This window comes from Giraffa tippelskirchi, chromosome 2 (genome assembly GCF_054371585.1).
Source record: "Giraffa tippelskirchi isolate mGirTip1 chromosome 2, T2T-mGirTip1v1.2.pri, whole genome shotgun sequence".
NCBI classification, from domain to species: domain Eukaryota; kingdom Metazoa; phylum Chordata; class Mammalia; order Artiodactyla; family Giraffidae; genus Giraffa; species Giraffa tippelskirchi.
The window spans coordinates 165401927-165414130 of NC_137276.1; positions in this window are offsets into that span (position 1 = coordinate 165401927).

Sequence of the window (12204 nt, forward strand, 5' to 3'; positions counted from 1 at the left end):
CAGAGTCCATAAGACTGTTCTATGCATCTGTGTCTCTTATTCTGTCTCGCATATAGGGTTATCGTTGCCATCTTTCAAATCCAGATGATTGATTTTATGGAAAAGGGTGAAAGAAGAATGGGTGTGCTAGAGAATTCCAGCATTCTGCTCGGTGTTGGAGAGACTGAAAGGAGTCACACAGTCTAGTGTGGGAGGCAGACACTCAACACTGGAACCTCTAATTAGATCCAGATATCTTGTATTTAAACAAAACTATATTGTATAAATAGTAATCAGTAAAGCAGTAATGGAGTGATGGATTCTTAGCCTGAACTCCCCAGAAAGCAGAAGTCTATGTGTTATTGCTTTATTGGCAGGAGTGTTGGGGGGCATACATCCAGGGAAGGAATGAGAGAAAAGAAGAGGGTGGACCAGGTGAGCAGGCATGACATTTAGCATCATGTGCAGTGGAGCACTTAGTCTCTGAGGACTCTTCTGAGAGACGGTAGGAATACCTGTCTTGTGACCACCTTGCAGAGGGAGGAAAGGATGAGAATTCATCCACTGGTTCCTGTTCCTCACAGTCAAAAGGTAGCTGGGAGGGGCATTAACCCCGCCCCCTGCACTTGTGATTTCAACTTATGTGAGTACCTAGTGAGTTTCTGCAGCAAGCAGCTACCCCTTGGGCATGAGGCACTGTTGGGTTTGTGCGCATGAACTTGACTGGAGCCCAGCATAACTTCCTGCTGTGGCGGTGGCTAAGATGGACCAGCCGCAGCTGCAGACCCAGATTTAGGTGGGGCAGAGAGAATCTGAGGTGGCACATAAGAGGTACCATGTACTATCTATGTATGACAGAGGTCAGCAGTAAGTTCCGGTTGTCAAAGAGGTGAGGCAGATGACACGGGATCAGTTAGAGAGAGTTTGCTTGTATAAAGAATGCTAAAAATGCCAGCCCAGTCAGGATATATGGCAGTGAGACTAGCAACATTTTCTTAAAAAGGCAAAGGGTCAGATTCCTAGACTCAAGTTCTTAACCAAGGAGTGCCCAGTTGTAGGGAAAAACATCTGAATGAGTGAGGATCATATTAGCTCTTCTGGGACCATGAATGTCTCCCTTCAGGCCATGCTTTCTTTCAGTTTGTCCCTCTAATGACCCACCCATCCACCCGTCCATTTAACCATCTGCCCATTCATCCACTGATTCCTCCATTCACTCAACCATCCTCCCACCCACCTACCCACCCATGCATGACTGAAGCAATTGTACACATGCCTGAGACCACCTCACCTGAGTTGAGTAACCAATCTTGGAGCTTTATAATGTAAAAATATGATCACAGGCCATTCAGGCAGAAATGAACTAACTCTTCAGTCACCACTGTCAAACTTTCAAGGTGAGTACTGCTCAGTTCTAGAGGATTCTTGAACTCGGGACTGGGAACCAGGACAGGGGTCATTTTCTCAGATGTCTCTGGGAATCACACTAATAAGTTCTCTGACCTACGTAATCAATAGAGAGCACCATGCACAAATGCTTCTAAGTCAGAGTGGAGGTCTGAGGTTCAGGATTTCATCATCCTGCCTTCCCTCCAGGTTTCTGATTGAGGGAGTTTATTAAGGATGGGAAACACCGTGCTGGTATGGTGTAGCTGATACCAGAAGGCTGAAGCAAGGCCTGTAAAGTCTAACTTTCTTCCTCTTGAATCTAAGAATCTGCTTCTCCCAGACCCTTGGATGAGGAGCTGGAATCAAGGCAGAGAATGACCAGCTGGCTCCATTCCCAATAACACATGGACAGAGATCATAAAGTGATCACCTACTACCTTTCAACTCCAGGGCCTGCCTGCTCATGAACTGTGGACCCAGCATGGACCAGTCAGACTGGTCTTCCCCCTCCCATGGGGAGGAGCTAAGACTGATGGGCTGGTGAGGGGCGAGGGGCAGAGTGTTCCTTCTGCTTCTGCTGGTGGGAGCTTGGCTGGCAGCTTCATCTTCTCCATGGAGAAGGAAAGTGAGGAAAGCTAAAGGGATCCCAGTAGTAGTGAGAGCAGTGATAGAGGCAGACACAGGATCTGTGAGTAGACAGAGGAGCTCTCAACCACTCTGACAGTAGTCAGGGAGGTCTCCCTGGAGGAGGAGATATCTGACCTCATTCAAGCACTTCATGGGCAGAGAGGAGGGGCAGGACATTTTCAATAGAGAGGTCAGCATGATCAAAGGTGTTGGGACTGAAAGGTAATTGAGGGCTTCCAGAGTGTTGGGGTGAGGCAGTGCAAGGCAGAGGGCATACTGAAAAGGCAGGCAAGGGCCGGGGCCAGAAGGGGTTTGTACCACTCTTTGCTGAGGAATGAGGAGGGAAGTCTGAGAGTGATGATAAAAATCCACCCGCAGCATTGCTCGGGCTTTTCCAGAAGATCCTGTGTGAATCCAGTGAGTGTGCTCCAGGCTCTGGAGCCATCTGGCTTAAGACACGGTTTCTGTTTCTGCTCTCCTAGGGGAGAGGGAAGAGAGGGCCAGTGGGGGGCATCCCCCCTGAGATCAGAGCGTGTGGGAGGAGGGGCTGAGGAACCAGCTCTGCACTTTGCAGGGGCAGGACCGGTCACTGGAGGGTCACAGAGCCCCTCACCCTCCCTCTGTGCTGAGGACCAGTTGTCCCAGTGCCTCGTGGGTGTGGGTAGTGGGGGTGGAGGGGGCCGGGTAGAGATAGGAGCAAAACAAGTAGAGCACTCAGTCCTGATGTGTTACTTTCCTGTTGCCGCTGTAACAAATCTCACGGTGGCTTACTGCAGCACAGAAGTACTCCCCTACAGTTCTAGAGGTCAAAAGTGTGAAATGGGTCTCACGGGCCTAAAGTCAAGGCATCAGCAGGGCTAGGTTCCTTCTGCATGATGTAGGGGAGAATCTCTTCACTTTTTCCAGCTTCTGGAGGCTTCAAAGCCAGCAGTCGGCAAGCCCCTTTACCTCCTCCTCTGCTTCTGCCATCACATCTTCTCTAACTCTCCTGCCTGCCTCTTCTGCTTTTAAGGACCCATGTAATTAAATAGGCCCACCTGGATAATCTAGCATTACCTCCCCATCTCGAGATCTTTAATTTAATTGTGTCTATACAGTTCCTTTGGCCATTTGTTGTTGTTGTTCAGTTGTTAAGCCATGTCTGACTCTTTGGGACCCTATGGACTGCAGCATGTCAGGCTCCTGTGTCCTTCACTACCTCCTGGAGTTTTCTCAGACTCATGTCCGTTGAGTTAGTAATGCTATCTAGGGCTTCCCTGGTGGCTTAGATGGTAAAGAGTCTGCCTGCAGTGCGGGAGACCCAGGTTCAATCCCTGGGTTGGGAAGATTCGCTGGAGAAGGAAACAGTAACCCACTCCAGTATTCTTGCCTGGAAAATCCCATGGACAGAGGAGCCTGGCCGGCTACAGTCCATGGGGTCGTAAAGGGTCGGACACAACTGAGCGACTTCACTTTCTTTTCTTTCTAATGCTATCTAACCATCTGCCACGGCTTTCTCCTTTTGCTTTCAAGCTTTTGCCGTTGGCCGTATAAGTAACTATTACATAGGATCTGAGGATTAAGACCTGACCCTCTTTGGGAGTCTGGAGAGCTGGGGAGACACTGGAAGGGCACAGGGAAAGGGCTGGAGTGTAACCTCAAAGTGTCCAGCGTCCAGTCAAATGACTGCTGCAAGTTGAATTCACGAATGCTGAGGAGACACCAAGTGAGGAAGAAACCCAGGAGACTTCTTGAAGGAAGTGGTTGTTCAGAGTATATGGAAAGGCTCATGAACCAAGGGAATGAGGTGAGCAAAGACAAATAACACAGAAGGACCAAAACAAGAGAATGTAGATCATCCCTTCTTCCATCCTTTGACCTTTAAATGGATTCCTTTGAGAGAGAGTTTGGTATAGTTGCCAATCCATGGGATTTGGGGCAAAAATCTCTGTTTATCCTGGCTCCACCATTTACTAGTTCTGTGACCTTGGATGGGCTTCTTAACCTCTCTGTGCCTTGATTTCCTTCTCTATAAAGTGGGAATTATAATTCCTGCCTTCTTCCAAGTGACTTTGTGAGTATTTGGGGAGGAAATCACGGTGAAGGAGGTGTCAGAGAAGTGTTCTTCCTCCAGCGCTGCAGATTCCGTCATTCGCTGTGGGCAATATTGAAAGAAAACAAATCCACAGGAGCTGCAGTGGTTCTTGGCATCTGCTAGCTCGGAGTCTCAGAGCAGGGTGGAGTCCACTTGCTTCAGGAGGCCCCACTGTATCTTGTCAGCAGCAGACAAGATGGGCCCCCTTCTCCAGACACCAGCAGGGGCTCTGCGGCAGGTGCAGTCAGGGTGCGGGGAGCTGGCAGTCACCACTTGCTGATTTCAGTTCCACCTCCCCCTCACCCCCCTCAGCTAATCAGACTCATCTGGCCATGGCCCTATACCACTGCTCTCAGCCTTCCTTCCCTTCCCAGAGCCTTGGGAAATTTTCTTAAACATCAAAAAATCTATCCCACTCTCAAGTTAACCAAGGGCTGAAGTAAAGTGGAAGTCACTCAGTTATGTCCAGCTCTTTGCAACTTCATGGGCTGCAGCCTGCCAGGCTCCTCTGTCCATGGAATTCTCCAGGCAAGAATACTGGAGTAGGTAGCTGGTCCCTTCTCCAGGGGATCTTCCCAACCCAGGAATTGAACTCAGTTCTCCCACATTGCAGGCAGATTCTTTACTGTCTGAACTACCAGGGAAGCCTTCTAGAGCAAATAATCCTTTTCTTGCTATGTCTTATCCCCTACCTATCCACGTGGATGCCCAGGGAGAGAGGATCAGAAGCAGTGATTGCATGGGCTTGGTTAGCCCTTACTGTTTGCACTTCTCTGTAGACAAAAATGTGGAAGTCTGTATTTACCACACACTGTTCAGCATCTCTGCATCTGGGAGGTGTGCCTGGGCTACTATGAGGGGGCTGCCAAGCAGAGATAGATGTCAGTTTGTCGGTTTGACACAAGAAGTATAGGTGTAAGCCCCTGACTCTTGACAAGGCACTCTTCTTAGGTGGTGAGGGGAAGGTCACATTCAAGTAAAGGGTGAAGCAGATGGCCGGAAAGGCCCACCAGCATCACGGGGTCCCCACTTGGCTCTGCTCCTGGGCATGCAGCCCATCTCACAGCATCAGGGCTGGCACCCTTACCTGTTTCCTGGGCTGCTGGGCCATGGTGAATGGAGGGCAGAAGAATAGTTGACCGCTCACCACCATTCGTTGAGGTGAGGGTGGCCACAGCTTCCTTCTAAAAGAGGCAGAGCACTTCTCTAATGGGAGTCTCTTAAAACAATGGAGAGACTGGGTTTTTCTCTTTTTTAAAATTGTTTCTTTTTTTTCTCCAAGAAAGAAAAAAGGGGGGAAAAAGCGGGTAAATTGTGTTTCTTTGAAAACACACGTGTGTGTGTGTGTGTGTATGTGTGTGTGCACTTTCCTGACTGTGTCAGTTAGAGATGCCTCTCTGTAAAAAGAAGCTGGACTCACCACATGTGAAGACGGAGTTGAAATATGGGCCATGTGGTCTCTATCAGATTCACTCTGGGCAGCCTTGAGGGTGAGCGGTGTTTCAAAGGATTAACAATCATCCCCCAGCAGCCAGCAAGAGGGCTCGATGAATGCTGATCTGTGCAATGTGACATACACCATATGTGTTAAGAGGCTAAGGTTCAAATATGAATCCCAAGCTGAAAGTCACAAGGACAGACACAATGGCAGTGTCAATTTTTTTGACTGAACTGCTTGGCAAGTGGGCAACTCGGTGTAACTCTGTGTGTCTGTATGGGTCAGGATGAGCTTGCTGCTGCAAGAAACAGCCCTCAAATCTAAAGGTGAGATCCCATTACAAGACACTTTGAGGATTGGCAGCATCACTGGAATAATTTTATAAGGTCTTTCAAGATGTTGATTTGAAGGAACAGCACAGTTTATTTAGGAAAATTATGTATGTGTATGTGTACGTGTGTGGTGAGCAACTGTAGTTTTGGTTCTGTGCATCTTTTATTCATGATCTGTATAGCTCTTTTTTTGCTCAAACAGATTGAAAGACCTTCAGTAGTAGAGGTGTGTCTTCAGTTATAAATCATCCCAATTCATGGCTTTAAGTATTTTTTATGTGCCTTGTCAACCCATCCATCTCATCATGGATTCATTCAGTCACTCACTTAGCAAGTATTTAATGAATGTGTACAGGCCACTCTTTTTGATTCAGAAACTGTGAAACCAGATGACAGCACCTGCTCCCTCAGTAGCCTGCAGCTCAGTTTGCAGAAGTGCTCTAGGATGAAGAAGCAGGAAAAGGGTATAGACTTCTGGGCTGGCCAGGAGGAGAGGAAACGGGATTTGGAATAGACTGCTCTTGGATGGTTCAACCAAAATGTTCTGAGACTCATAATCATTCATCACATTTTCTTATGGACTGAGAACACAGCATCACCTCTTCTCTAGGTGATGGTAAAACATTCCTGGTAAATACAGTGTCCTGGAAAATCTTCACATCTGTTTTAGAATTTGTCATGTTACCCAAGACACCCAGTCTGAGCTTATGTTTTCCTCATGAGCAGTAGGAGCCTAAGAGATAGGGGTAGACCCTGTTCGATGATTCCAGGGACAAATTGGGGGATCCCCTTGTTCCATCACACAGCTGCGTTCAGAGATGAGGGTGTAAAGCCTTATTTCTAGAAGTGTAGTTCTCAGCTCATTGACACAAAAAATGACCTGGGATTCTTGCCAAAATGCAATTTTCCCAACCATTCCCAGACTTAGTAAATGAGAATTTCTTGGGTGGGGCCTAGAATACACATTTTAAAGTAACCGCTCCCCCAGATGATTTTCTAAAGGTTGAGAAGCACAGGTGGAAAAGTTTGAAGCCGACCCGAATCTGAGACCTGTCTTCTCCATCAGCTCCAGGCTCTGTGACAGGCAGTAGCATTCCCAGGCCCGAGCTCTGTATGCTATTTGCTAGTGAGGCGTGCTAGTCCATGTTGGGACCAGATAAACCAAACTGCAGGGGGCATTTCCCCATGGACCACACCGATTGGCCAGAGACAAAGCATGACAGAACCTCGTTCCACTAAGAACAGGGGAGGTGGGCTACATGACCTTGGTGTGGTATGCATAAGTGTGTGTATTTGCAGCTGTGGTCTATTTGTAGCCTTGAGTATACATATTTTGTTCTCTCTGCTGTTACAGCCCCTCCCCCTGACCTCACAGCCCTGCCCCCAACTCCTTCCTTCCAGTCCCACTTGCATCTGGGGTCTTGCAATTCATGGTCAGTCCTTATAAATAAGAAAATCTTCACTGAGCCCTGTATTCATTATTTCATTTGATCCTCAGAACAACTCAGTAAAGTATTACTGTTCTTCCCCTCATTTTACAGATGAAGGAACAGAGGCTTGAGAAAGTTAAGTAATTAGCTATTATAGTAAGTGGTAGCCCCACTCCACTACTCTTGCCTGGAAAATCCCATGGACGGAGGAGTCTGGTAGGCTATAGTCCATGGGGTCGCTAAGAGTCGGACACGAGTGAACGACTTCACTTTCACTTTTCCCTTTCATGCACTGGAGGGGGAAATGGCAACCCACTCCAGTATTCTTGCCTGGAGAATCCCAGGGACGGCGGAGCCTGGTGGGCTGCTGTCTATGGGGTCGTACAGAGTCGGACACGACTGAAGCGACTTAGCAGCGGCAGCAGCAGCAGTAAGTGGTAGTACTGGATTTGAATTCACACCACTCATTGTTCACAGTCCCATGGAGGCCAGCCCATATCCTAAGTCCCCAACAGTTCCTCCTGCACCTCCATGTTGGCAAACTGTAGCCCTGTGAGCCAAATCAAGCTTAGAGTCTGCAGTTTTTTAAAATTGAGGTGAAATTCATATAACATAAAATTAGCCATTGCAACCAATTGCCTGTTTTTGAAAATAAAGTTTTATTGGTACACAACCAGGCCCATTCATTCACGCTGCCTTCCCACTACAATGGAGGAGTTAAGTAGTTGTGACAGAGGCCACCTAGTACACAAAGCCTAAAATATTGACTGTATTGCCCGTTATGGAAAAAGTTTCCTGACACCTGCTTTAGAGGGTTTGATTTGGACCCAGGCCCTTGGGAGTGAGTTTCCTCAGACATCTCTATCTCCATGAAGAAAGGCCTCTCCTTCCTGAAGATAAACTCTTTCTGTGCTGGATGCACCTCCTGGACCTAGCTCCTCAGCCTCCTCCAATTCCTCCTCCATCCTCCTGTCTCCACCCACACACAGGTCAGTCCTGGCAAACACAGACCTTGTGCCTGATCTACTGGCTGGTTGGTATCTATCTCATTTTTTTCTTTCCCTGACAAATGCCTGGTGTAGATGGTTTATACCTGGACATTTCACTTTCTCCCCTTGTATTTTCCCTCCTTACCTTTACAACCCAGCATGTGCCCTTCAACTAGCCTTTTGCATACATCTCCTTGTGGATGTCTTGGAGTTACACGAAATTCAAGTAATCCATGCAGCATCCTGTCCTTGCTAAGGCCATGTTATCCTGTTCTCTTGCTGTCTCCGATCAAATGACTGTGAGGTCATCTTTGCCTCTCTCTTTCCTTACATCTGTTCTGCCACCACATTCTGTTGCTTTGGGGGGCAGTATCTCTTCAGTTGCTCTCTTCCTCATTCCCACCATCAATCCCTTGGTCCAGACCTTCATCACTTCATGTCAGGATATCTACAGTGACTCCTGCCTGCTCTCCCTACCACCCTCTCTCTTTTCTAGTCTGCTCTCTGTAGCTCAGGTTTCAAATACTCAGAGCTCAAATGGTATCGAGCTCTTGGTGGTTGCTTTCATTGTCTTTCCAGCCTCTTCTCCCCCCACCCCCACATTGTGCTGAGCACAGGGGTCTTCATAGGACTGACTGAGTGAAAGTCACTCAGTCATGTCTAACTCTTTGCAACCCCATGGACTATACAGTCCATGGAATTCTCCAGGCCAGAATACTGGAGTGGGTAGCTGGTCCCTTCTCCAGGGGATCTTCCCAACCCAGGGATCAAACTTGGCATGTATATAACACGCTTTCTTCCCCTTAGAATGTTCTCCCCTGTTTCCTTTGCTTGGTAAACTCCTAAACATCCTTCAGGAAAGAATTTTAATGTCACTTCCCTAGGAAGTTTTCTCTAGCAAATCCTCAGTGTTCTTAGAGCACTTGGTTCATACTTATATAAAACAAATTTCTTTATATTATACTTATTTGTGGTTCTGTCCCTTCTCCTGATTTGCTGACTGGTCAAGGGCAGGGAGAATATACATCTTCCTCATCTCTCTATACCCTGAGTATTGCACAGTGCCTGCTGGTACACAGTAGGTGCTCAATAAATGCTTCTTGAGCAACTGCTTTGATCATGTCCCTCTACTGCTGAAGGCTACATGCTCTTGAGTATTCCTACTGCACTAAGGATAAGGAAGTGTTTATCAACTGTGGCTGTAAATTAGAGTCACGTGGAAAGTGATTCTAAAATTTAAAAAAAATATTTTTTTATTTATTTGGTTGAGCTAGGTCTTAGTTGCGGCATGTGGGATCTAGTTCCCTGACCAGGGGTTAAACACAGGCCCTCTGCTTCGGGAGCTTGGAGTCTTAGCCGTTGGAACACTAGGGAAGTCCCAAAAATCACCTAGAAAACTTTAAAAAAATATTGATGCCCCATCTTATGGCCAATGGTTCTGATTATGTAGGTGGGTTCCAGGCACCAGCATTTTGTAAAAATTCCCTCAGCAATTCTCATATTCAACCAGAGCTGAGAAACTCCAGGGCAATGCCTGGTGTTTAAGGCTCTCATTCACTTCTCCATCTCCTCAGGAGTTCCTGCTCAGAACCCCTCTTGCACAGTGGCCTCCTTCCCAGACCCCTCTCTCTCATTTGGGCCACAGTTCCCTTCCCACCCAGACAAGGGCAGGGACCTTTGAGGTTCGCATCCCTGGACACCAAGCACAGGACAGCCAGTGTTGTGGGAGCTCCCTGCAGGGTGGGCGCTCAGCACAGGGTTTGTTTGGGTTGGGCGGGGAGGAAGAACAGGGTGGGAGCTGGTGGCCATGCATCTAGCCTGCATCTGCAGCAGCGTGTAGACAGCCCCAGTGCCCTCCGCTGACAAATGACCCCATGCTGGCAGAGAGCTTGGAGCCTCAGATATGCATGCTCTGCTGGTCAGCAGTCATGCAGCCCTGTTTCCAGTCCCACACTGTTGTCTGAGTCTCTCCTTATGAGGGAACAATACAGGGGATGGGACAGGGCACTGGTTTGGATCTGAAGATACGTCCAGTCCTGGCCTTCTGTGTGTCCTCTGTGGGCACATCCCTCCTCTTGGGAGTCCTGGTTCTATCCCCCAGGTTCCTACAGCTCAGTCAGTGAGGAGCTTGTCTAGACCAGGGGCCCCACCTACTCAGAGACAAGGCCACTTGAAAGGGATAAAAGATGTCACAGGCCACCTGTTCTCAGTCACTCATGTGAAACAGACTTTGGGAGACAGGATATTTTGAGATATTTACTGTCTTTTATTTGTTATTTCTTATCTTTGAGATATGTATGTATCTTGTATTGCCTACAGTGGGTCATGATTGGGGAGATCTTTTGTCAATTTTGTTTTCTCAAATTTTAAAAACAGGCAAGTCAAGATGTAACTATTATTTATTTTTTCCTTAATGTGTTTTATTTTTGCGTGACACTTAACCCCTCATATCCATCATCCATATTTATTGTGAGGTAGCAGTGCCTACCAATGGCAGATATTATTGTCCATCTTTTGAAGATGAGAAAACTGAGATTACTTGATTGGCGCAAAGTTGTAGAAATAGAGAATAGAGAGGCCAGAACAAAGGCTCATGTGTTCTCATGTGTTCTACTTCCTACTCCAGAGCCCTTTTCCAAAAACATTGCACTGGTCCATCTCCATCTTTTAAAATGGAAATAGTTTTCTTTTTTCCCCCCAATTATAAAAGTAATAGATACCATCAAAAGACACATACACAAATGTTAATAGCAACATTATTTGTAATAGCTGCTCATGGAAACCACTCAAATGCCAATTAACCATAGAAGGGAAAATAAATTGTGGGTTGGCCCCCCCTTGGGTGCTGTGAGGCAAGGAGAATGAAGGGTTTATAGCTGCATGTGAGTGAATCTATCGTCATACGCTGAGCAATAAGAGCCAGGCACAAAAGGGTCCATCCTACAGCACTCCACTGATAGAAAACTTAAAAAACAGGTATTTTGTATTTTATCAAAAACTACTAATCTGTGCTGGAAGAATTCAGGATGGTGGTGACAGTGTAGGAGGATGGGCAGAGGAGAACGTGACCTCTCTCCACGCAAGTGCTCCCCATGCTTAGGCTCTGGTAGTGAGCTCTGCGTGGTACACTCACAGCCACTACATGTGCACTTGTAGAACACTACACATACTCTATGTACGTCGTATTTTAATAAGAAGTCATAAATAGTGACTCATGGTCCTGTAAGAAATGCAGATGACACAGAGAAGGACACATGTTCTTCAACCAATTTTAAGAATAAAACCCAGAGAATGTAAAGGTTTATTCCACAAATACTTTTTAAATGTATTTAGTTCTGTGTAACAGTTTGTTAGAGAAAAGAAATGGAAAAAAGGAAAAAAAAAGAAGAATTTGATTAGAGGAAAGGCAGGAAAAGAGAGTCTGATGGAAACACACAGAAACGGACGAACCGGGAGGCACTTGGTGATGCAAAGTGAGACTTGAAGAAAAGCGCCCACGGAGGAGACCCATGGAGGTGAAGCCACAGACTTGCCCCTGATTGCTAACCTGGGCTGTGTGTGGGGAGCAAGTTATTGCTGCTTTTTGAAAGACGGGGATGCTGAGCTGTCACACGAAAATGCCGCCTTCCCAGTGACTCCAGATCAGGGCCTGACACTTGGAGAGTCCTCATCAACTATGCGTTGACTGGTGAAGGAGATGATGCCTGCAAATGCAGGCCTCTCTGCTCATGGCAGGAATGTCATTCTGGGTTTTCTGCTCCTTCCTTAGGGCCCAGGCCACTCTGCCTGGTGTCCTGGCATCCCAGGAATTTCTCAGCCTGCTCTGGGGAGGATTTTTCATGCTAGAAGGCCTTGCAAAATCAGACCACTTTATCAGAGTCCCATTGCACTGGAGAATGTTCCTGCCTCCTTGACGTTTCCAGTGTGTAACCAATTTTATCGGAGG